Raw genomic sequence first — 27,686 nt, 5'->3', positions numbered from 1 at the left:
TTTTTAATACCCAATTTTGAGCATCTGCAAATTTTAGCCTTTACAAGGGTGACATCACCAGCACCGTTATTCACACATGTTGAACTTTGTAAGTTCTTTTTTTTTTTTTTTATGCATGTTTTGAAAAACACTGTTGTTAATTGTAATTTTGTAAACAAGGTCTATTTTTTTTTTAAATATGCCTTAAAGCGGGGTTCCACCCAAATTTTGAACATTATCTCTATGCATTCTCTTCCTTGCCTAGATGCTGACATGCTGTGTAAAAAAATTTAAATCGCCGTAATTACCTTTTTTTTTCTAATCTTCTTTGCACTTCCTGGTTTTCCTCCCATGGGAGTAGGCGTGTTTCTAGCCTCTCCCAGACCTCCCACAGTCCCTGGGAGCTAGTCTCAGGCTTCCCAGCATGCATTGTGCAACAGCGTCATCACAACATCTCTGCTCCCAGCATTCACCGCATCCAGGAAATACATGCTTGTGGGCTTCAAATGCCCACAATGAAGATGGAAACCGCCTTCAGTGAATTTTATAAGTTATTCTTTACAATTAAATCGGACACAGGCGGACTTATTACACAGAACATGTGAGTAGATAATCATGAGAAGAAAAGTTTGTGAATGAGCTCCAAAAAAAAAAAACGATAGGTGGACCCCCGCTTTAAATAACGAAAAAAAAAAAAAAAAAAAACATTTCCAAAAAAATGCACCTTTTAATGGTGCAGACAGTAAAATGTTTTAACTACTACAATGTGTGTGGCTGATTATTTATCAATAAGATGTTTTGCTAATTTTTGTGTGGTTACAGTGACAAAGGGCATTATTAAATAAAGGTATATGCACTTGCCACTACTACAAGTGCACTAGGAGACAGACAAAACTAAATGAAAACAAGAATAAAAACAAGATATTTTCGCTAAAATTTTTTTTCTTTATTTTTTTAAAGAAATTAGAGCTCTTCTTAAATAGCAATGGCCCCCCGACCATTAAAATAATTTACATATCGGTCACGCACTTGACGTGCGGTTTGGGGGGCCAAGCCAATACGGTCAATTTCCAGGCCTGTTAGAGTTTGGTCAACTCCAAGTCCGGCCTCAGGCCCAACAGAGGTCAGATATGTAGCGGAATGTCTTCTTAAAAAATTATGGAGTATGCAGCAAGCCAGTATGACATAATTTATTTTATGATTTATGATTTTAGATTTATGGCCGAGAGGAACAAACGGAACCGGCTGGCCAGAATCCCAAAGGCATTCTCCACAACTCTTCTTGCTCTGGCCAGCCGGTAATTAAATACCCTCCTCTCAGGGATGAGTGTCCTTTGGGGGAACGGCCTCATCAAGTGCTCGCCAAGAGCAAACGCTTCATCAGCGATAAAAACTGAGGGTAGTCCATCCACATTCTGGTCATCAGGTGGCAATCCCAGGCCACCAGTCTGGAGACGCTGGCACAGCTCGGTCTGTGCAAAGACTCCTCCGTCAGACATCCGGCCGTTCTTCCCCACGTCCACAAACAGAAAGGCCAAATGTGCCGAGACCACCGCCATCAAAACTACACTATGGAACCCCTTATAGTTATAGAAATAAGACCCCGAATGGGGTGGTGGCACAATGCGGACATGCTTCCCATCAATCGCCCTGACACAGTTGGGAAAGTCCCAACAGTCAGCGAACTGGGAGGCCACAGTCTGCCATTCCTGTGTACTGGAAGGAAACTGTGGAGTGAAACAAAAAAAAATAAGATAAGTACTTTTAAACATAACTTGGATATCAGATTACACAAAAACATTCTTGAACAACAGCAGTCGAACATTATTAATATGTTTTTTTGTTAGTTAATTATAAAAAACATAAGGCCCACTTATAAGATTACTCACCCCCTCTGATGGCCCATTGATCAATTTTAATGTGGGGGGGAGGGGTTCTAAATTGTGTCAAAAACACACTTGACAGTTTGAAACATTTGAAGGGGTGGGGGAGGGGTACTAATTTGGTTAATAAACACACTGACAGTTTGAAACATTTGAGGGGGTGGGGGAGGGGTTCTAATTAGGGTCAAAAACACACCTGACAGTTTGAAACATTTGAGGGGTGGGGGGGTACTAATTTGGTTATTAAACACACCTGACAGTTTCAAACATTTGAGGGGGTGAGGGAGGGGTTCTAATTAGGGTCAAAAACACACCTGACAGTTTCAAACATATGAGGGGGTGGGGGAGGGGTACTAATTTGGTTAATAAACACACCTGACAGTTTCAAACATTTGAGGGGGTGGGGGAGGGTCAAACAGTACAATGGGGCTGACAATATACATTGTTCAAGGGACTATAGGCTAGAGATATAAATGAACCCAGGATTGCATGGTGGGGAGGTTATTGAAGGTAAATATGCATGTAGAGCAAAAAAGGATTAATGTAAAAAAACAGGTATGCATGAAGACTCAAGTTGGGTGAGGCCGCGGTGCAGTGTGGGATGTGGGAGGGGACCGGATTCCACAGCAGAGAGGCACCGTGATACAAGGTAAGGAGCGGCGGAAGCTGGGAGTTTCTCCTACTTAGCTAGGAGTATAGTATCCCCATAATCCAGGGATTGTCTGTACGTGGTGGACAGCGGGCCTACCGTACGGTTTATGAAGTGGTATATTGGTGTCTCCATCCCAATAAAGGCCCCGACCGGGTTAAGGTCGCAAGCTTTCCTATGCTTGCCGGTTGGTAAGCGCGCATTTTTACTTATATCACAGTGGTGCGGTGAAGGATTTACCCACTCCTTACCTACATTCCTGCCTTAGACGGGGACCCCTGCCTCTGGTTCTTCACCTTACCTCACCTTTTGGATTTTTGATCACGGATTAGGACTGTTATCAAAATTTATATGATTTGACTATGAACTTTATTATTTAATATTTATCCTAAATATTCACTCAATGTATCACATTTGTTCACTTATACTTATATTGGCTCAATTTTAAGCCTTTAACATTCACAGCGCTGCTCCTTTTATTGATTGTCTTTTCTACTTGTGCCTTTACCCTCTTGCCTCTAAAATAAATAGTACAGCAAATCTGCAGATTTACAAGAATAGTCTCCACTTATCTACGTGGATAGAAGGGGTTTACGACAATAGACAAAACACTAATTAAGAGACCCTCCTCGTCTCTTCTCTGTGAGTTCTATCTGACCCTACCATGTGCCTCTGACCCAGGTCGCCCACAAGGAGTCAATGCAGGGAACTGCAGAGGATTTTCCCTATCCACACACAGTCCAACCCGTGAAGGGGGACACAAACACTTTCACACACACACCAGAAAGGTCCAAGAGTGGTCTGGTTTCCTTGAGAACCGACAGATAGGATACATAGGAAAGGCAGAAATATAGCAAGCTTAAGGGCAGCTTACCTAGCCAGCAGTTGAGGTCTGTGTTTCCCGATTATCCCTATCGAAGCGCAGTTCCTTCTGGAGACTCAGCCAAACTCCTGATATCTGACTCGCCAATATTAATACAAAGACACTCCGCGCCAAAGTGAAGTAAATTATAATAAAAATATTAGGCTGCTCCCCTGAAAAAGTGGAAGACCACTCCTAGATTGGAAATACGTGCACAAAAGGGGGCGCTCATTTAGTGCATTACAATAATGTGTGCAAGAAAAAAATAAAACAATGTGCAATCCCTAAATTTCACATTTGAATAACTATGCAAATCATTCCTAATACAGCCCTTATAATAGGGGACCAGGCAATATCAAAAATGTAGAAAAAAGTAAAAAAAGTAAAAAAAAAAAGTAAAAAAACAGTCCCAATGATAAGTGCTTATTCAAACAAAGCAAATTAAATAAGTGTTGCTAAATCGTGCTTGATAGTGGATCTCCTTCACCAAATCAATAGCAAATTACCCAACGTGAGCAGATGTAAAGGCTGCTTACCAGATGTATTTGACTTCTTTAATTAAAAAGAAAGTCAAATACCGCTTTGGCAGGATAATGCCTGCTCACATATGGATACAGCTGGAAATGTGCAGGAAACCTCTTCCTCAGAATTGTGGGGCAGGATATGCAAAGATAATCAAGAAATTTCCCATAGCATAATACTGTTTATAAAACATAAAACTAAAAACAAGAAAGCCAAATGGCTCCTTACACTGGGGCTGCTGGCTTGTCTCAAACGACAAAAAGCCGGATGAGCTGGACCTGTATCGCAAACCGCGTCTGCCTCACGGAACGGCGTGCGTTCCACCATAGACCATCTACAGCCGACAACCTGGAACCTGGAAGTGTGGTAAGTGTAACGTGACCAGGTACTGCCTCGACGTACGTTTCGTGATTACGTCTTCAGGAGATGCCTACATGTAAGGCAGGTTTATCAAAAGAACAGGGCTTTTATCAGGGCATGTGTACTACCAAAGTCCTAAAAGTGGAGAATGCCGCAAGTGGAAAATCTTATTGCCATTCCCATTGTAGCATCCCCTAGCATTGCTAGAGTGCTAGAGTAGGATGTTTCTGTGTTAGTGTAGGTAAATTTTCAGGCTTGGCAAGCCTGTGTGTTTTTCTGGGTCGGGTGAGTGATTCAGTCACTCAGGCAGGCTGGATGACTCAGCAGCAGCTTCTCTGGCAACTCCTCCCTGCTTGCTGGAAACTTGGAGAAGGTTCCAAAAGCAGTTAGGCGTCCAGGAAGAGCTAGCTGGAGTATTCTGAGGACCCTGACCAATCCACAACAGAAGGGTTTGCAGGGGGCAGGCCCCCTCAAATACTCAGGAACAGCCCAGCAGAGGCAGTGTGGAGTTCAGGTGGAAGATGGAGATGGAGTGTTAGGGCCTTTGAGAGTAGCTCCCCAGTCTGGGGGGTGAACTCAAGCCTCAGGTGCAGAAGGGACCCCTTCTCATGACACACAGAGGGATGACCAGGAGGCATGGGAGCAAGGAGAGGACAGCAGGAAAACACTGCCGGGCAAATCTCCAGGGAGGTAGACAGCCACATGGGCCGGTGAGTGTTGCAGTCAGAGGACTGAGAGGCATTCCTGAAGGGACTGGGTGAAAGCAGTCTGGGATAGATGCAGAGTCAGTCTGGGAGGACTGTGGAGCAGTAGCCAGGAGGGCTAGTGAAAGGGGCAGCTACAGCCAGGCGGTACTGGGAGCAGTAGCCACAGGGATAGGACAGCTAGCACCAAAGACCTATCTTTTTGCTACACCAAGGGGCATTTGCTTTGGATCTGACTGCATCAGTGTCAGACCATCCCATCGGTGCTAGCTGGTCTTGGGAGTTGTAGTTCTACAAACAAGTCTGTGCTGGAGGTAGAAGATGAGTGTGTATATACTGGATGTATATAGTTTGTGTCCATGAAGAGTTTATACTGATCAAGTGGGCATCCATAATAACTCTTCCCCATCCAAGTTCAATTCCCCTAAATAAAAAAACAAAAAAGCTGCAAGGACTGCTTCTTGTCTCAGGGGTAACTGGAAAATTCATGTGCCTGGCTGTGCAGGGTGGGAAATAACCAACATTCACCAGCGGCTCCTGCGGGGGTAGCACTAGACCATAGTAACTGGTAGTGTGTTTGGTGCTTTAGCTGCCAGCCAGCATTTGTACAGTGTGATTAGGGATGACTGTGTGCTGCGGTAGTGAGGGGGTGACTGGATGCAACCTCCTCCCTATTGGCTGCAGCCCCTGTGTGTCTGGGACCAGACCCAAAGTATGTCACGGGGTAGTCAGTGTGACAAGGATCCTTGAGAGCCAGCTTGATTCTAGTAGCATGTAACTGCAAGTGCGGCGACATCAAAGTTAAGCTGGAGAGCGGGATACAGGCTCTGTAGTATCCCTGCAAAGTGCTGCACCCTGGGGGGAAGGCTGTGTACAGTTAGTCAAGTGTAACATTGCTTTAAAGCAAATGAGACATGAAGAGTTAATTGTACCACGAAGTGTGCTCGTTTCCAAGTTGGAGTATTGCCTTAATGCAAATTCCGCATGACCGCGGCCTTTGCCTGCACTGTTGGGCATTAGTGAGCAAAGTTTCTGGAGTACCCCTTTAGGGCACCTTGAGCGCCACATACAAACGTATAGGCTAAGAACAGGCAAAAGGAACAGTAAATAAAATAAGGGAGACCTCTGCACTGTATACAAAGTGTTTTGAAATTCCTGTGTGAGCAGGTGAGTGAATGGGTGTTCGGCTGAGTGATCCTCCAGCTGTAGTGTAAAGTCAAATATTTAGCAGCGATATTACTACCACTTCTAAATCTGACAGCTTTCTGCTCAGGGCTCCTGGTTGTCAGGGAGGTGGCACTCACTGGCATCCTAACAACCAATGACTCAAACAAAAGGAATAATGCAGAAAAAAACAAAACAAAAAAAATCAGCAGGTCTAGTAGGGATTTTAAGGGTAACCTATCAAACAAATTAAAAAAATTGTGTGATGTCCCCCCCCCCCCCCCCCCCCCCCATTTCATACTAGACCCTTGGGGTTCAGTATGGATTTAACTCAAGATAAAAAAAAAAACAATAAAGAATGCATCGAGCCTCACTGCCCAAATCTATACCAGACCCTTATCCAAGCATGCAGAAAAGGAGGAAGACAAGTTGTGCACCCCTCCCCCCGCCTCCTGAATCATACCAGGCTGAATAAGATCAGGAGGGTACTTTTACAGCTTTCGGGGGGGGGGGGGCTCCCTGACAAAGTACCTTTTCCCTTTTTACTGGCCTGGTAGCTGTGGGGGTCTGTTGGCAGGGAACTTATCGTTATTTAGAAGGCCCCCCATGTGAATACAGTGCCTTGCAAAATTATTCATTCCCCTTGAAAATGTTCCACATTTTGTCATATTACAACCAAAAACGTAAATGTGAATGTGATACACCAACACAAAGTGGCACTGGCACATAGTTGTGAAGTGAAAGAAAAATAATAAATGGTTTTCAAAAATTTTACAAATAAATATCAGAAAAGTGCGGTTGTATTCAGCCCCCTAACTAAAATCTAGTGGAACAAATTGTCTTCAGAAGTCACCTAATTAGTAAATCAAGTCCATCTGTGTGTAATTTTATCTCAGTATAAATATAGCTGTTCTGTGAAGCCCTCAGGAGGTTTGTTAGAGAACCTTAGTGAACAAACAGCATCATGAAGGCCAAGGAACACACCGGACTGCAGTGGCGGCCCATCCATAGGGGGCACACAGGTGCTGCCCCCCCTCCAGGCAGTCAAAAAAAACATTTTAAACTGCCACTTTAAAAATAAAAAAAATTGAAAAAAAGGTCCTTAAGTGCACTGTGTTCGGACGCCGAACACGGTGCACTATGGGAAGCGCCACATCTATGCAATTACGAGATTGCAGACGCAGCGCTTCATTTGCAGGCTTTTGTCCCACCTTGCGGCGCTTTCTGATGCGCCGAGTAGCTTCCGCATGGCGCTTGTAGTATCAATTACTACGGCCGGGCGGTTTGATTGACATTCGAGTTTGATGTCACTTCCTGTTTTCTCTCTCCCATTGCGCCCGAGAGAGAAAAACTGAAGTATCCTGTCACCACTTCGTATAGCTGCGAGGAGCGGAGTCTGGAGCAGAGCCATGTCTATCAAGGTAAGAGATCCAATTCCTGATGCACAGGTATTCGATGGTGGTCCAGAAAACAAGACCAGTGTGAAGGATGTGTTCGGCTCTGAGAAGGGGATTCTGTTTGGTGTCCCAGGAGCTTTCACCCCAGGATGTTCCAAGACACATTTGCCTGGATACGTGAGTCTAGCTGAGGATCTGAAATCTCGTGGAGTTAAAGTTATTGTTTGTATCTCTGTCAATGATGTCTTTGTTATAAGCGAGTGGTGCAGATGGAAAGGTTCGGATGTTAGCTGATCCCACTGGGGAACTTCATCAAGGCTGCTATATTAGGTTTGGACAAACCAGAGCTGGTCGATCTCCTTGGGAACCAAAGGTGCAAGAGGTTTTCTCTGATAGTTGAAGGTGGGAAGGTGATGTGGAGGAAGATGGGACCGGTCTGACCTGCAGTATGGCTGGAAACATATTATCTCAACTCTAAGCTGGGAATCTGCAAACACATTATAATGTCACTGTTCGTAGAAATATAGCACTGCAGAAAAGTTAGTATCAGGACTGGTTGTATAAATTACCATAATTGCATATTAAAGGCAATATCAAATGTTAAACAAAAACAGACAAAAAATGGAAGTATGGGGGGGGGGGGGGTGGGGGGGGGGTTGATGGGACACAGGCTGCATTTGATTGGACACAGGCTGCATTTGATGGGACAGTGAGGCGGTATTTGATGGGACACAGGCTGCATTTGATGGGACAGTGAGGCTGTGTTTGATGGGACACAGGCTGCATTTGATGGGACACAGGCTGTATTTCATGGGACACAGGCTGCATTTCATGGGACACAGGCTGTATTTGATGGGACAGTTAGGCTGCATTTCATGGGACACAGGCTGCATTTGATGGAACAGTGAGGCTGCATTTGATGAGACAGTGAGGCTGCATTTGATGGGATAGTGAGGCTGTAGTTGATGGGACACAGGCTGCATTTGATGGGACAGTGAGGCTGTATTTGATGGGACACAGGCTGCATTTGATGGGACAGTGAGGCTGTATTTGATGGGACACAGGCTGCATTTGATAGGACAGTGAGGCTGTATTTGATGAGACACAGGCTGCATTTGATAGGACAGTGAGGCTGCATTTGATGGGACACAGGCTGTATTTGATGGGACACAGGCTGCATTTCATGGGACATTGAGGCTGCATTTCATGGGACACAGGCTGCATTTCATGGGACAGTGAGGCTGCATTTGATGAGACATTGAGGCTGCATTTGATGGGATAGTGAGGCTGCATTTAATGGGACACAGTGAGACTGCATTTGATGGGAGACAGTGAGGCTGCATTTGATGGGACAGTGAGACTGCAATTTATAGGACACGGGCTGCATTTGATGAGATACAGTGAGGCTGCATTTGATGGGACAGTGAGGCTGCAATTGATGGGACAGTGAGGCTGCAATTGATAGGATACGGGCTGCATTTGATGAGACACAGTGAGGCTGAATTTGATGGGACAGTGAGGCTGCATTTGATGGGGCACAGTGGCTGCATAAGATGGGCACAGTGGTTGCATAAGATGGGCACAATGGCTGCATAAGATGGGCACAGTAGCTGCATTTGATATGGCACAGTGGCAGCATTTGATAGGCACATTGGCCAGGGCCATCTTAAGAGCATTATAGGCCCCTGGGCAATACAGTGCTCGGGGGCCCTGTCTAGAGAATCACGCAGGTGAATAAAAATGCAAACTAATAAGGCTATCTTTATTGGTACCTGATTCCTATACTGACCCCTACACTGACCTACATGATTCCTACACTGTCCACCACACTGACCCTTACACTGACCTACATGATTCCTACACTGTCCACTACACTGACCCTTACACTGACCTACATGATTCCTACACTGACCTACATGATTCCTAGACTGATCACTACACTTACCTACCTGTCCACTACACTGATTAACCTGATTCGTATACTGACCAGTACATTGACCTTCCTGTCCACTACATTGACCATTACATTATATTGTCCACTACAATACCCACTACATTACACTGACCACTACAACACACACTACACTGACCACTACAACACACACTACACTGACTACTGCAACACATACATTACACTGACCACTGCAACACACACATTACACTGACCACTGCAACACACACATTACACTGACCACTGCAACACACACATCACACTGACCACTGCAACACACACATTACACTGACCACTGCAACACACACATTACACTGACCACTGCAATACACACATTACACTGACCACTGCAATACACACATTACACTGACCACTGCAACACACACATTACACTGACCACTGCAACACACACATTACACTGACCACTGCAATACACACATTACACTGACTGACCACTGCAATACACACATTACACTGACCACTGCAACACACACATTACACTGACCACTGCAACACACACATCACACTGACCACTGCAACACACACATTACACTGACCACTGCAACACACACATTACACTGACCACTGCAATACACACATTACACTGACCACTGCAATACACACATTACACTGACCACTGCAACACACACATTACACTGACCACTGCAACGCACACATTATACTGACCACTGCAATGCACACATTACACTGACTGACCACTGCAATACACACATTACACTGACCACTGCAACACACACATTACACTGACCACTGCAACACACACATTACAATGACCACTGCAATACACACATTACACTGACTGACCACTGCAATACACACATTACACTGACTGACCACTGCAATACACACATTACACTGACCACTGCAACACACACATTACACTGACCACTGCAACACACACATTACACTGACCACTGCAACACACACATTACACTGACCACCGCAACACACACATTACACTGACCACCGCAACACACACATTACACTGACCACCGCAACACACACATTACACTGACCACCGCAACACACACATTACACTGACCACTGCAATACACACATTACACTAACCACTGCAACACACACATTACACTGACCACTGCAATACACACATTACACTGACCACTGCAATACACACATTACACTGACCACTGCAATACACACATTACACTGACCACTGCAACACACACATTACACTGACCACTGCAACACACACATTACACTGACCACTGCAATACACAAATTACACTGACCACTGCAATACACACATTACACTGACCACTGCAATACACACATTACACTGACCACTGCAACACACACATTACACTGACCACTGCAATACACACATTACACTGACTGACCACTGCAATACACACATTACACTGACCACTGCAACACACACATTACACGGACCACTGCAACACACACATTACAATGACCACTGCAATACACACATTACACTGACTGACCACTGCAATACACACATTACACTGACTGACCACTGCAATACACACATTACACTGACCACTGCAACACACACATTACACTGACCACTGCAATACACACATTACACTGACCACTGCAACACACACATTACACTGACCACTGCAACACACACATTACACTGACCACTGCAACACACACATTACACTGACCACCGCAACACACACATTACACTGACCACCGCAACACACACATTACACTGACCACCGCAACACACACATTACACTGACCACCGCAACACACACATTACACTGACCACCGCAACACACACATTACACTGACCACCGCAACACACACATTACACTGACCACCGCAACACACACATTACACTGACTACCGCAATACACACATTACACTGACCACCGCAATACACACATTACACTGACCACCGCAACACACACATTACACTGACCACCGCAATACACACATTACACTGACCACTGCAACACACACATTACACTGACCACTGCAACACACACATTACACTGACCACTGCAATACACACATTACACTGACCACTGCAATACACACATTACACTGACTGACCACTGCAATACACACATTACACTGACCACTGCAACACACACATTACACTGACCACTGCAATACACACATTACACTGACCACTGCAACACACACATTACACTGACCACTGCAACACACACATTACACTGACCACTGCAACACACACATTACACTGACCACTGCAATACACACATTACACTGACTGACCACTGCAATACACACATTACACTGACCACTGCAACACACACATTACACTGACCACTGCAATACACACATTACACTGACCACTGCAACACACACATTACACTGACCACTGCAACACACACATTACACTGACCACTGCAACACACACATTACACTGACCACTGCAATACACACATTACACTGACCACTGCAACACACACATTACACTGACCACTGCAACACACACATTACACTGACCACTGCAATACACACATTACACTGACCACTGCAACACACACATTACACTGACCACTGCAATACACACATTACACTGACTGACCACTGCAATACACACATTACACTGACTGACCACTGCAATACACTACACTACACTGACAACTGGAAGCCTACAGGCATGGAGAGGTAACCGACAACCAGAAGGTTTTCTGGTGGATCATAGAAGGGTAACAGTGACCATGCTGGGGAGGATGGAATCCCTGTCTGGAAGTGTAGCGGGCTATGGGCATAAACGCGGCGGTACCTGCAGTGCGGGAGGACGTGGGGCCGGCCTAGACCAAGGCTGGGATCCGAGGGGTCTACCAAATGGAGCCATGCCTCTTGAAAGACCAGGGGGGCCGAGCTGAGCCGAAGGTGTCCGGTGCGCGACAATGACGTCAGCGCCGAGCGGTAGGTGGAAGAGGAAAGCCGCACACGACCCCATTCGCCCAATCACAGGGGAAGCCAGAAACTAAAGATGACAGCTGGAGCGCAGGCCGCAGGGACATAGGAAATAGAAAGTTTGGGGGACAGAGCTGGGATTTCAATGCCACTGGTCGCTGGGCAGGTGGGGCCCCCCAGGCAAGTGGGGCCCCCGGGCAACTGCCCAGCGTGCCCAGTCGAAAAAACGGCTCTGACAGTGGCTGCATTTGATGGGCACAGTGGCTGCATTTGATGGGCACAGTGGCTGCGATTGATGGGTTTTTTTTTCAGAACTTTTTAGTTTGCGCCCCCCAAAAATTTTGAGCGCCAGCCGCCACTGCCAGACTGGTCAGGGATAAAGTTGTGGAGCAGTTTAAAGCAGGGTTGTATTATAAAAAACGATATCCTCATCTTTGAACATCTCACAGAGCACTGTTCAATCCATCATCTGAAAATGAAAAGTGTGGCACAACTGCAAACCTACCAAGACATGGCCGTCCACCTAAACTGATAGGCCGGGCAAGCGGAGCATAATTCAGAGAAGCAGCCAAGAGGCCCATGGTAACTCTAAAGGAGCTGCAGAGATCCACAACTCAGGTGGGATAATCTGTCCACAGGACAACTATTGGTTGTGCACTCCACAAATCTGGCCTTTATGGGAGAGTGGCAAGAAGAAAGCCATTACTGAAAGAAAGCCTTAAGAAGTCCCATTTGCAGTTTGCGAGAAGCATTGTGGGGGACACAGCAAACATGTGGCAGAAGGTGCTCTGGTCATATGAGACCAAAATTGAATTTGGCCTAAAAGCAAAATGCTGTGTGGCGGAAAACTAACACTGCACATCACCCTGAACACACCATCCCCAACATGGTCGTGGCAGCATGTTGTGGGGATGCTTTTCTTCAGCAGGGACAGGGAAGCTGGTCAGAGTTGATGGGAAGGTGGATGGATCCAAATACAGGGCAATCTTAGAAGAAAACCTATTCGAGTCTGCAAAAGACTTGAGACTGGAGCGAAGGTTCACCTTCCAGCAGGAAAACAACCCCAAACATACAGCCAGAGCTACAATGAAATGGTTTAGATGAAAGCATATTCATGTGTTAGAATGGCCCAGTCAAAGTCCAGACCTAAATCCAATTGAGAATCTGTGGCAAGACTTGAAAATTGCTGTTCACAGAAGCTCTCCATCCAGGTGGTTCTACAAAGTATTGACTCAGGAGGGCGGAATACAAATACATGCCACACTTTTCACCAGGGGCGTAACTAGAAATCACAGGGCCCCATAGCAAAATGTTGTATGCCCCCCCCAAAAAATGTCGGGGCTTAAATTAAATAGTGGGCGTGGCTCAAAGGGGGTGTGGTTCGAGTCAGAAAGAAAGAAAGAAGGAAAGAAAGAAAGAGAGAAAGAGAGAAAGAAAGAAAGAGAGAAAGAAAGAAAGAAAGAAAGAAAGAAAGAAAGAAAGAGAAAGAAAGAAAGAAAGAACAACAGGCCAAGATCCTACACCACAATAGCAATATATGTATTCCAGAAAGTTTAACAATCAACAGATAAAGATACTCCAAACACCTGGTGTTGGCGATTCAATCACCCTCACCTGTGCCCAATGCAGTGTGACTAGTGCCCAATGTGGCCTGTGTGTTCCCAATGCAGCGTGGCCTGCCCGTGCCCAATACAGCCTCACCTGTGCCCAATACTGCCTCACCTGTGCCCACTTGTGCCCAATGCAGCATGGCCTGTGCCCAATGCAGCGTGTCCAGTGCCCAATGCAGCCTCACCTTTGCCCAATGCAATCTCACCTGTGCCCAATGCAGCCTCACCTGTGCCCAATGCAGCGTGGCCAGTGCCCAATGCAGCGTGACCTGCCTGTGCCCAATGCAGCATGTCCAGTGCCCAATGCAGCCTCACCTGCGCCCAATGGAGCCTCACCTGTGCCCAATGCAGCGTGGCCTGCCTGTGCCCAATACAGCCTCACCTGTGCCCAATACTGCCTCACCTTGCCCACCTGTGCCTAATGAAGCCTCACCTGTGCCCAATGCAGCATGTCCAGTGCCCAATGCAGCCTCACCTGTGCCCAATGCAGCGTGGCCTGCCCGTGCCCAATACAGCCTCACCTGTGCACAATACTGCCTCACCAGTGCCCACCTGTGCTCAATGCAGCCTCACCTGTGCCCAATGCAGCATGACCTGTGCCCAATGCAGCGTGACCTGTTCCCAATGCAGCGTGACCTGTGCCCAATGCAGCGTGATCTGTGCCCAATGCAGCGTGACTTGGCTGTGCCCAATGCAGCGTGTCCAGTGCCCAATGCAGCCTCACCTGTGCCCAATGCAGCCTCACCTGTGCCCAATGTGGCCTGCCTGTTCCCAATGCGGCGTGGCCTGCCCGTGCCCAATACAGCCTCACCTGTGCTCACTGCAGCCTCACCTGTGCCCAATGCAGCCTTACCTGTGCCCAATGCAGCCTAACCTGTACCCAATGCAGCATGACCTGTGCCCAATACAGCCTCACCCGTGCCCAATGCAGCCTCACCTGTGCCCAATGTAGCGTGACCCGTGCACAGTGCAGCCTCACCTGTGTAGAGAAAGAGGTGAGCCAGTGGCGGAACTACCGGGGAGGATGAGGAATACATACTGCAGCCCTCAAATGGCTGTTGGTGAGCGTGGGACTGCCTCAGAGTGGGGGGGCGAGCACCACCCGCACGGTCCCCCAGCCAGGGGAAGTGAGAAGAGGAAGAGGCAAGCTGTCCGTACGAGCAGAGAGCTGTAAGAGCTTTCATTTATATTTCATTTGAATTTCCTGTGTTCCCAGGGCTCCCCGTCACATAGCCCCACCTCTTGGCCTGGCGCCTTTGATGATGTCACATGTCCCGCATTGGACCGGCGTTCTATCTATCAAAGGCGCTAGGCGAAGAGGTGGGGCTATGTGATGGTGAGCCCCAGGAACACAGGAAATTCTAATGAAAGCTCTTACAGCTGAGCTCTCTGCTCGTATGGACAGCTTGCCTCTTCCTCTCCTCACTTCCCCTGGCTGGGGGACCGTGCGGGCGGTGCTCGCCCCCCCGCAGTATGCATTCCTCATCCTCCCCACGGGCCCCTCTCGGCTGCGAGCCCCATAGCGACCGTGTGGCTCGCTATGGCAGTAGTTCCGCCACTGCTTTTCACCTATTTATTTGTAAAAAAAAATTGAAAAGCATTTATCATTTCCTTTCACTTCACAATTGTGCCACTTTGTGTTGGTCTATCACATAAAATTCCAAATAAAATACATTTACATTTTTAGTTGTAACATGACAAAATGTGGAAAATTTCAAGGGGTATAAATACTTTTTCAAGGCACTGTATGAAAGAAGTACACGAAACAAAATGTCAATAATAAATGCACATGGATTCTTTCTTTTAATAAAACTAAAAAATGTCCCACAATGTAAATCCACCATCATTCATCTTGTCCAGCGGTGGAGATTCTTGTCAATCGCCATGCCAAATGCCTGCCTGTGAGGTGGTGCAGCGGCAGTAATCACTCAAACAGAACTCTATTGAAGTTAAAGTTCAGCAAATCACAATTAACCGGGAGACAACCCGACCTGGCACACTCACAGATTGTTATAGCATTGAGTGTAGCAGTAGGTCTCAGGTGCTCTGACAGTTGCTGTCTCTAGGGTGGAATGTGGCCTGGCCAGTTCACACTCAAGCGGGGAAGCTTCCAGGAAGGATGGCATGTCCCTACACTTCCCCTACTCATCTGGAACCTCTCCCTGCTTCTAATTACTGTCCCTAACGGACAGGTGAGCTGTCCCTACACTACCCTCATGCAAATGCATGCCTAGCCTTGGAGCCAGGGTCTTAAATAGACTCTGCCTGACCCAAGATGGCCACCAGAGTCAGTTTTAGTTAGCCTGGCTGCCCAGCTGCCCAGGTGGGGGGGGGGGGGGGGGCAGCCTAATGTTTTACTGCCTTCCCTGTGTGTGTTTGTGGGCTTTTTGCTGGGGTCCAGCCACCCTCCTGTGTTGTATAAAAGAGGATGGGGTCCAGATCCCAGGGGAGTGGGACCAAAGAGAACACAGGGCATTTGCAAGAGTTCACTGAGACCTGTGGTCCAGCACCAGATGCCGATTCATTGGGACATCTTAAGGACATGGACTTCGCCGCTCGAGCCTTTCCAAGAATGGACTATTCCCATTATTACTTCACTTTCTTCAATTAGGGGCAGCTAGGTTGAGAACGTTTATGCATGTTATACATGTTTTGCTGAATTCTCAGTAAAGTTGTTTCAACTGCACTAAGCCTGGTCTGAAGTTATTCAAATGGGTGCACGTTGGGTCTTAGCGTATTCCTAAGAATCTGGGTCTGTAAAAGCACTATACAGGGTATGTGAAACACCACTAAAAGGGGTTAACTCGCAAAGCAAAAGAATCAACGGGAGTTGCCGTGGGTAAACATAAGGAAGAACAGTTACATCAAGCAGTTGTTTGGCATGGTACCTGGTTAGGTTACAGGTCCTCCGGTAATAAAGGGGTCGGTGCCCTGACTCTCTCACTAGCTGTCTCTTCTGGTCACCGGGACCAGAGTGTGTTATGAAGATCTATGGCACGATCACTAGATATGGAAGAGGAAAGAGTTAGGGCATGCATGGGGCCCACTATGTGCTCGGCGGGACTCTATTTTATTACTGGGGGTGAAGTAACAGAAGTACACTGGACTAGTGGAGTGGGCATGGCATTGCATGTCCCTTTGAATGCAACACATACAGTACATCAGTAGTGTGTAGTGACATGGAACAAAACATCTTAAGGAGGAACTCCGCACATTCACTATACGCAAGTGACCCATGTCTGAATCGGGGACTGCCTTATTGTTTGGTTCTTCACGTGACCGCAGCCTAGGTCCTAGGCATTGGTGAGCACAGAAGTGTTACCCCACATGCATAAGTACAGCCAGACCCCATCCACATGCAGTGGAGAAAGAAGACTGCACCTGCCTACACGCCAACCCACCAAAGGAATAAACCCACAGGCACGTCCAAACTCGTCGCTTGACTCCCACTGAATGACATCTCCCAGTCCCCACTGCCACAATGTAAAAGAAGCAGGGTCACCTGGGTGATGCCATTGACCACATATGGACCATATTTGGCCAATGAGCCCTGAGCAAAAAACTGTTATATTTAGCAGTGGTAATAAAATCCCTGCTACATGTTTCACTTAACATTGCAGCTGAAGGTTTTCCCTCAGCCATTCACACAGGACTACACACAGTGCGGAGGTCTCCCTTATGTTATTTCCTTTGCTGGTCGAAAGTTTGGATTTTTCTCTATTGGCCAAATGTTCTTTAACTCTTGTGGTCAAATGTTCTGTAGCAAAAGCCTGAGTCACTTAATGCCTAATGGTGACCTCCTGAGTTAGGGACAGCTGACATCCTTCTGTGTAGAATGGGTTACAAGGCATGGTGGGTGTAATGTAAGATGAAATGGTGGGCGGCAGACACTTTTTGAATGCAAAGAAATGTATTGGAAAGGAGAAGCTGCGCTGTTTAAAGGTACAAACCAGCAATGGCTTATAAAAATCAGGATAATATATGCATTCAAATGAGTCCAGAACATAACACCCAGATGGCAAGCAAAAGCAAGCAGATGGCTATAGCCCAGCCAAGGCCTTTGCTTAAGTAAAGGAACGTCCGGACTGATATACCCAGATGAGTTATCTGTATACCGCAATCCCCTGATGCCGTGGGTGTCCGGTGGGCCTCGGTACTCAGCAGGGTATAAGAGAAAGGCCAACCATAGCATAATACCGTTTAAACATAATTTATTGAGAAAAAGTATTGCACTTACATTTAAATGAGAGTAAAAATCGCGCGATATAAAACAGAGCCGGCCGGCTGCAATAGAAAACCCCGTCCTCCTAGTACAACGGCGTGGTGACGTCAGCACATATCCTCCGCCAGACGCGTTTCATCACAGGTTGACGTTATCAATGGGGAACGGGTGCGTGCTGAACCACCACCATATAAATAGACACCAGACCTCGTTCTGAGTCCCGTGAATAGAGTCACAAACCGCCATCTTAGGTGTGGGCAACTCATCAGATAAGCTAACAAATGTTATGGAAAGCCATATCTAACCAAGGATAATAACGTGCATAGCAAAAATTAACAAAGAAAGGTATACATAAACCCACTGAATTATGGTGAATATATAAAAAAGTGAAAATTAATATTAGTGTAAATAAATATATAAATAAAACTAGTGATTAATTTATATTGTATAGGAAGCAATGACCGGATATTCCCAATACAATTAAGCAAAGGAATAACCAGACATTCCCAACACAAATAGTGAAAGGATGATAATTTTATGATAATACTAAACTAAATTAACTGCAAGTAATGATTTGGATGCATTGGTTAATAAAAAGCCAAATATAGCATCAAGACTAGTCAATTAAACAATGGCAAATTAAATTTAACCATTAATAGTATTAATGTGGCCCACCAAATTAATTTAATTAAATAACCAAAATATTAAAAAATGTTAGAATAAAGAAAAAATTAATAAAAATTAATTTTTATAAAAATTAATTAAATATTTCAATAGATTTATAAAAATAATATATGACTGACTATCCAAACGATGCATGCCTAGAAATGTTGGAACCAATTCCCCTTTCTAACCAACATGTCAAGCCATACAGTCTGAGTATTAAACTATAAATCCCACTAGCAATAGACCAAATAGACTCACTCAGGTCAGATCAGGTTTACATGTAAAACTGCTAGGAATTGTCAATAAAGGCATTAATATCAACATCGACATTCAACCCATGCAGCACATAAGTTTTCATCCTATGGATCCATGACATTTCTAATCTTGAAATTTCACGCACTAGGGAACTTCCACGCCAATTGGGAAATGTATTGTCTCTTGAACAGAATTGGGGGAGAGAGGGTTAGGGCCAGGACACCCTTAAGTAGATACAATGGTAATTGGCAGACTCAGAGACTTCTATAGGTAGACAGCAATACAGGTGAAGGCCCCCAGCCGGACACCACTTCTGTATAGGTAGGACCGCTGTGTCCTATGGCAACAATCTTGTAGCACTTACTAATGGTAGTTGTATTCAACTATTGGCAACACAAACAGTTCTCTGCTTACGCCACAGTCACTCACTGTGGATCTTCACTCAAGGAACTCCCAGTCTTTCACTAGACTCTAGATCCAATAGCCACTGGATCCCCTGAGCTCTTCCACTGTTAGCACTCAGTATCTTCCTCAAGCATCACCCCCACATCCCTGCTGGGTCCCTGGCTTGGCACTCACAGATACTCTTCAAGCGGCACCCCTGCTGACCTGCTAGGTCCCGTCCCTGGCTTGGCACCCACTGATGCTCCGCAAGCATCACCTCTGCTGTCCCGCTGGGTCCCTGGCTTGGCACTCGCTGAAGTTTTCCCACTTCTTCACCGTCCCCGGTCGGTGAGAAGACTGCTCTGGTACTGGCTTCAGCTTACACACTGTGGTCTCCGGTAACAAGGTGGATGGTCTCTTAGTGACAACAGGTTTGAAGAAGAAAGGTTTTCCGGCGCTCAGATCTTGTGATGTCAGGAATGGAATTGTATAATGATGGTTCTGATAGAACATTAATGTTAGAACAAAAAAAGGGGGGGGGAGAGGAGGCATCCGTCCTCAGAGGGTGTCCATAGCCTCTGTGAGCATAGTACTGAAAAGGGAAGGAGGTGTGGAGGCGCCAACTCTGCTGACACTGTTATATGGTGAAGGTGTAATACATACACTTACTGGTAAGTCAGTTCAGATGGGGTGGCGATGTCCATCAGGGGTTGTGTTGTCCTGGGATGTGCTGGTGTGCAGGCTTCACTGGCGGTCCTTCACCTCAGGGGATGTTGGTTCTTGGTTGAGAGAGGCTTAACAGCGGTGTCCAGTGTGTGGAAGCTCCACGCTAACCACCCTGGAACCCCGAAGCGGAAGTGATGTCAGCGGTGCACAGGAAGTGTCCAGACACAGGTAGGAGATAATACAGGCTACGCGCTCGGGGCTCACAGCTCCTTCTACTGGCATGTTTGCTCTCAGGAGGAGAGTGACTTAAATGGAAGTATAGGACATCTGACTGATGGGATGTGGGCGGGACGTCCGCGGCTGTGGAACCACAACAGCCAGGGGACCCGCATTGTGAAAACAAGGATGTAAAAAATAAACAATTAAAGGTTGGTAGTGGGAAAAAATATGTTCAGAGTCAATAGTTTCATGTGTAAAAGAAAAAATGTTTTATTTAAAAAGGATCATTGATTTAATAAGCGACTATTATATAAAAAGAAAACTTTAATAAAAGATAGGTAAAAAAAAAAGGAAAGTGTCACAAATGGGATTAAAAAATGCATAAGGATGCATTGTTGGTGGACAATGGAGCACATTATGGGATAAAAGAGTAGAGGGGGATGGGAAAAAGTTTTTTATCCCCCAAGTTATGCCATATCCCAGGGTAACAGAAAATGAACCTAGTGGGAAATGTCTAAAAAAAGGGGACAAGGATTGATAGTCAAGGGTAAAAATATTGGTAATATATATATATATATATATATATATATATATATATATATATATATATATATATATATATATATATTATTAAAGGATATATCGATAAAAAATATAAAATATGTAAAATATATATATAGAGGGGGTCAAGCTACAATAAGGAGTGTGTCTCTATTTCTTCATTGAGTCCCCCCGGCGAAAGAGTGTTCAAGGAATATATCCAGTATGTTTCTTGCTGACATAAACGTTTAAAACGTTCTGCAGTCGGAAGGTCTCTGGGAATGGCCTGTATGACCCAGACTTTGAGGCCTTTGGTGGATTTTTGGTGTTCTTTCAGGAAATGGAGAGGGACACTATGTTTGTCACTGCCCTTTTCTATGAAGCGCCTGTGTTCGCCAAAACGTTGGTGTAAGGTGCGTATAGTCCTGCCCACATAAAACAGGCCACATGGGCAGGTCAGGCAGTATACCATGTATTCACTAGAGCAATTGTGGAATTCTTTTATTGTATATCTTTTTCCTTTGATGGTGAAGTCTTTTTGCCCGTGGTTCACGAATTTACAGGTGAGGCATAATTTTTTCCGGCATTGATACATTCCCACTAGTTTTTCCAACTAAATTTGCTAGCAACCCCGCTGTCAGGAAAGGCTTGCTGGGAGCAGCAGTTCTATGCAAGTGGGTGCGCGCTTGCGGGTGCCTGTGCGTACGCGCATGTGCGAATGCACGCCTATGCGCGTGCGCATATGCTGGCACGTGCGTACACATGCGGGAGCCCAGGAGTGTGCAAGCACGTGATTACTGGTGCCAGGCGCTCTATTTAAACTCTGCCATGACAAGGAAATCTTGCTGTCTGATCTACAGCGTTCCCTGAGAGATATCTGTGTTCCTGATCCGTTCCTGTATTACCCGACTTGCCTTGTGACTATCCTTTGCCATCCACCTGCACCTGACCTCGGCCTGTCCACGACCTCGCTCCTGTCTGATCCTCTGGCTCATCCGTACCAGTCTGTTACCGACCCGGCTTGTTCTGTGACTCTCCTTCAGCCTCCCGCATCTGCTCCTGTAATGCTCATCTGTGTATGACCCAGCCTTTCTGACCTGCCTTTGTTCCAATGCCTGGGACCATTCACCTGCATCCTGTGAGTGTCTGCCTGCCTGCTTCAGCTTCCAGTGTGCTGCATCCCACCTGCTGTTCCAGTTGTCTCTGCAACTTCCGGAGCTTCAGACCTGCCCACCAGCCTCTGATCCTGCCAGGCACTCGTGCTGTCCTGTACTCCTGTGCTTCTTGTCTGCTCTACCAGGGGCCGCAAGTCAGGGACGTAAGAGAGGCCTCCCTCTGCATATCGGGCTCAACCACCAGGTACGTGACAGTATCAGACAGCCATGTCTGAACTTGTGCATGGAGCCTCTCCTATGGATGAACTGTGCTTACATCTAGCAGGCCTGACACAGGCTGTTAAGAGTCTTCAGGAAGGCTACACCCTCCTGGAAGAGCACGTGCAGGCGCTCTCATCCCCTGCTGCACCTCAAGGGACTTCACAAGCTCCAGATAGCACCTCTGCTCCACCTGCAGTAGTGATGTTACCCCCAGAGCCTCGTGTACCCACACCTAAAAGATTCTCAGGAGATCGCTGCAAATTCAGGCCTTCCATAACTCCTGTGACAATATATGGTAAACGTTCCGCGCTAGCCTCAACTGTGATATAACAATGTGAAATTTAAATTAGTGAAACTCTATTTAAACATGCATGAAAAACACACAAAATTGCAAATATGTGAGACATTAATAGTCCTGAGTGCTGCAACTAAAAAAAAACCTTGAACATGAGGTTTGGTACAATATAAAGAAAGTTCAGTGCGCTACCCAGATTGGAACAAAATTAGTATTGTGAAAATAGATAAAAAGGGTTAAAAAAGAGTATGTAGTTCATATGGGAATTGATGGTATTTATGTCTTCAGTAAATCTTCTCTGAATCTTCTAAGTCAGTGTAAAAATAGGAAAAAGGGTGCTGCTTACCAGAATTGATGGATCCCCACTACAGAGATCATGCGAGCCTGAACAGATTCCCCTCGGCATCAGGAACAGCTGGTCTTTGAGTAGAGACGGACTTCCCTCCACGTCAGGTAGTTCAAATTTCAAAGGCGGCAATCAGGGACATTCTCCTCTGTTAGCTGCTCCAGCAAGACCACTCGTAGCAGGAAATGGTATATTTTAAAAGAAAAAGAGGCGCTTCATTGTGCAGTAGTTTAAAATGCTTTAATCCATGAATGGACAACTGACATCAAAGCATTGGCAGGGCAACACACCGTTGCAATTAAAAAACACAGCCGAAGCTGAAACCGATCAGCTGAGAGTGTGGTGGCGTCAGGTCCTCTGGCTCCACCCCTCCACCATAACTCCTGTGAGCTTAACTTCGCCTTCAGCCATGCACCTTCTCTCTAGAGACCACCAAAGTGGGCTTCAGGATCTCCCTGTTGCAGGATGAACCTCAATCCTAGGCACATCGATTACTGGAACAGAAGGCTATGATTCTGACCAATTTGACCACATTTCTGGACGCCATGGCACAACTGTATGAGGATCCACAGCTGTCTGTAACTGCGGAAGCTGCACTTCTTTCTTTACAGCAGGGTCGCAGAGCCATAGAGGACTATGTTGCCTCTTTTCACCTCTCTGTTCCTGTTCTGTTGCAGCTGTCCAGAAGGAACATTCAAGTAACCGCTATTATTGATTCAGGAGCTTGCAGTTGCTTCATGGATTCCACTTTGGCAGCCAGACACTCAATTCTTCTATTACCCAAGACTCAAGGACTTCTTGTTCGTCTTGCTGACAGGTCAGCCATCAAATCAGGACCTGCCACACAGGAGACAATCCCTTTGCCAGCTACCATTGCCAGCCGCCATCAAGAGCTATTACGTCTTGACATCATCTCATCACCCCTATTTCCTGTTATCCTCGGCATGCCTTAGCTGCAGGCCCACAACCCCCACATCAGCCACCAGAGAGGTTACCTTTCCATCTCCTTATTGCCACCAATACTGTCTTCAGGAATTTTCCAACAACTCCTCTTCCTTACTATGTCTGGACTCTGAGATCCGCCAGTCAGTCCCAAAGGTGTTTCACGACTTCCTGGATGTGTTTAGTAAAAAAGGTGCAGAGACACTTCCTCCTCATCGAGTGTATGACTGCCCTATTGAACTCCTCCCTGGGGCTGAGATCCCTTTTGGGAGAATCTTCTCATTTTGAGTATCTGGTGATGCCGTTCGGACTGTGCAACACTCCTGCCATCTTCCAGCACTTCATCAATGATATCTTTCGAGATTACTTAGATCTGTTTTTTATCATTTACCTGTACGACATTCTGATTTTCTCCTCATGCATTGACAGTCATCACAAACATGTTAAGTGCGTTCTGGGTCGCCTCCGCCAACACGGCCTATATGCCAAAGCTGAAAAGTGCGAGTTTGAAAGACAAAGCATACAATTTCTGGGACTGATTATTTCCATCAAAGGCATCAAGATGGACCCTCAAAAGATCTCTGCTATTTTGGAATGGCCTGCCTCCACAGATAAGAAGGAGATTCAGCGGTTCGTAGGATTTGCAAACTTTTATCAAAAATTCATTAAGGGTTTTTCAGTCATTATTTCCCCTATTACCCAGCTTACCAAGCAAGGAATCCGTTCCCACTGGACCCCTGAAGCCCAAGCAGCCTTTGACTCTCTCAAAAAGTGTTCACCTCTGCTTCAGTGTTGAAACACCCATACCCTGCCCTGCAATTTGTCTTGGAGGTTGACACTTCCTAAATTGCTGTTGGTGCAGTGCTCTCACAACGCCAAGGACCCAAGTCTCTCTTGTTCCCTATTGCCTTCTTTTCACGTAAGTTGTCTGTCCCAGAAAGGAACTATGATGTCGGGGACCGTGAACTTTTGGCAATCAAAGATGCGTTAGAAGAATGGCCCTACCTGCTGGAAGGGGCAGCTCACCCAATTCTAGTGTACACAGATCACAAAAATCTAGAATATCTGAGAACTGCAAAACGTTTGAAACCACGTCAAGCCAGGTGGGCACCATTCTTCTCTAGATTTTCCTTTCATGTTACATACTGGCCCGGCTCAAAAAACACAAAACCAGATGCCTTGTCCTGTATGTTCGGTGGCTCTAGAACAACTGCCTCTCCAGACACCATTCTGCCCATGGAAAATTTTCTTCTGGTGCAGGAAGATCTACTTGCCCGGGTCAAACAGGCTTCCGTCAATTTTCCCGCCTCTCTCAAAACAAAGTTACTTGCAAGAGATGGCCTGCTATGGCATAATGATAAAATCTTCATACCCGAGAGTCTCCGGGTCACCATACTTGAACTTTATCACGACCATGTTTTAGCTGGGCACTTCGGCACTTCCAAAACAGCTGACCTGGTGCAGCACACATTCTGGTGCCCTCAGGTAACAAAAGACTGTAAAGATTATGTGGAATCTTGCCCTATCTGTGCCCGAAGCAAGTGTAACCGAACCAAGGCTTGGGGCTTTCTCAAACCTTTGCCCATTCCAGACAGGCCCTGGAGATTTATTTCCATGGATTTTATTGTGGAGCTTCCTCCCGCAGAAGGTCATACCGCCATATTTGTAGTTGTAGACTGGCTATCCAAGATGGCACACTTCATTCTTTAGAAAGGAACACCATCCGCCCCTGAAACGTCACAGGTTTTCATCAGGCACATTGTCAGACTACACTGAGTTCCTGCCAACATCATCTCGGATAGGGGAGTACAATTCACCTCCAGATTCTGGAAAGCATTATGCAAATCCCTTGGCATCGAATTATCCTTCTCTTCTGCCTACCACCCACAGACAAAGGGGCAGACGGAGAGGACCAACCAGACTCTTGAGCAGTACCTGCGATGCTTCTCTTCTTTTTCCCAGGATAACTGGATTTCCCTATTACCACTGGCTGAATTTGCATACAATAACTCTACTCATTCTTCCATAAAACAAACTCCCTTCTTCGCCAACTACAGGTACCATCCATCATTCTTACCTAACTCCTTTCCAGAATGCTCGGTGCCAGCCGCTCTCAAAACCATAAACTTCTTCAACACAAATAACAAACTGCTACAGGAAACTATGGCTAAAGCACAAGAACTCAACAAGGTGACCTTTGATAGGAAGAGACGGGGAGAATTAGCCCTGAAGCCCGGAGATCAGGTATGACTATCCACCATGAATCTAAGGCTAGCTTGCCCTTCTAAGAAATTGGGTCCTAGGTTTGTGGGTCCTTTTTCAGTAAAGAGAAGAATCAATGAGGTGGCCTATGAGTTGGAACTACCGGATCCAGAGGCTGCCCCTTGGGGGGGCAATGTCAGGAAAGGCTTACTGGGAGCAGCAGTTCTATGCAAATGGGTGTGCGCTTGCAGGTGCCTTTGCGTACGCGCATGCGTGAATGTGCACCTATGCACGTGCTCGAGTGCGCGAGCGCGCAAGAGTGCGCTGGAGTGCACGAGCACACAATTACCAGCGCCAGGCGTGCTATTTAAACTCTGTCATGACAAGGAAACCTTGCTGTCTGATCTACAGCGTTCCTTGAGAAATATCTGTGTGCCTGATCTGTTCCTGTATTACCCGGCTTGCCTTGTGACTATCCTTTGCCATCCGCCTGCACCTGACCTCGACCTGTCCACGACCTCGCTCCTGTCTGATCCTCTGGCTCATCCGTACCAGTCTGTTACCGACCCGGCTTGTTCTGTGACTCTCCTTCAGTCTCCTGTATCTGCTCCTGTACTGCTCATCTGTGTATGACCCGACCTGTCTGACCTGCCTTTGTTCTAATCCCCGGGACCATCCATCTGCATCCTGTGAGTGTCTGCCTGCCTTCTTCAGCTTCCAGTCGGCAGTATCCCACTTGCTGTTCCAGTTGTTTCTGCAACTTCCGGAGCTGCAAACCTGCCCACCAGCCGCTGATCCTGCCAGGCACTCGTGCTGTCCTGTCCTCCTGTGCTTCTTGTCTGCTCTACCAGGGGCCGCGAGTCAGGGACGTAAGAGAGGCCTCCCTCTGCAAATCGGGCTCAGCCAGCAGGTACGTGACACCTGCTTAAACATCAGGTAGTAAGGAAGAAGAGGAATCTGTAAATAGGGAGGAAGTTGTCCCTGGTTTTGATTATTGGACATTTTCCAGTTGGGCATCCCATAATCCCTTACCCCATCCAAGTTATTATCCCCTAATAAAACAACAAAAACAAGCCAAAGGACTAATTTCTGAGTCTGGAAATGCTGTGTGACTGGCTGTGCAGCAGTGGGGAACCCTGACATCAGCAACTCACTTTAATCTGAACCCGACTACCCCTTGTGATGGTGCTGTGACCATAGAAATTATCACCAATGAAATTATCACCAATGGAACCTTCCAGAAACAGCTTTATAGAATTCTTCATTACCGTATATTGTTCATTAGAGCTGCATTCCCCAGAAAATACACAATGAATTTGCTTATTTGCAAAGCATTTCATTTTTTTATTTGTAACCTACACTGTTATTTCTGGAGAAGACACTGCATCCATCTTTCTACACTCATGGTCCTCCATTCAAAACCACAACACTTATGCCCCGTACATAGGATCGGACTTTAAGCCAACAAAACCGTGGATTTTTGTTCAAAGGTTGTTGGCTCAAACTTGTCTTGCATACACACGGTCACACAAATGTTGGCCAACAATTACCAACGTGGGAACATGGTGACGTACAAGACGTATGA

General features: G+C 46.3%; 1 pseudogene; it reads left to right on the top strand.

Moving 5' to 3' along the window:
• Positions 1-7,476: 7,476 nt before the first annotated feature.
• On the top strand, positions 7,477-8,107 carry LOC141110090 (peroxiredoxin-5, mitochondrial-like; annotated as a pseudogene).
• The last annotated feature ends 19,579 nt before the right edge of the window (positions 8,108-27,686 follow it).

The sequence above is a fragment of the Aquarana catesbeiana genome, linkage group LG10 (genome assembly GCF_042186555.1).
Source record: "Aquarana catesbeiana isolate 2022-GZ linkage group LG10, ASM4218655v1, whole genome shotgun sequence".
Taxonomy (NCBI): Eukaryota; Metazoa; Chordata; class Amphibia; order Anura; family Ranidae; genus Aquarana; species Aquarana catesbeiana.
This window is presented reverse-complemented; position numbering and strand designations above follow the sequence as displayed.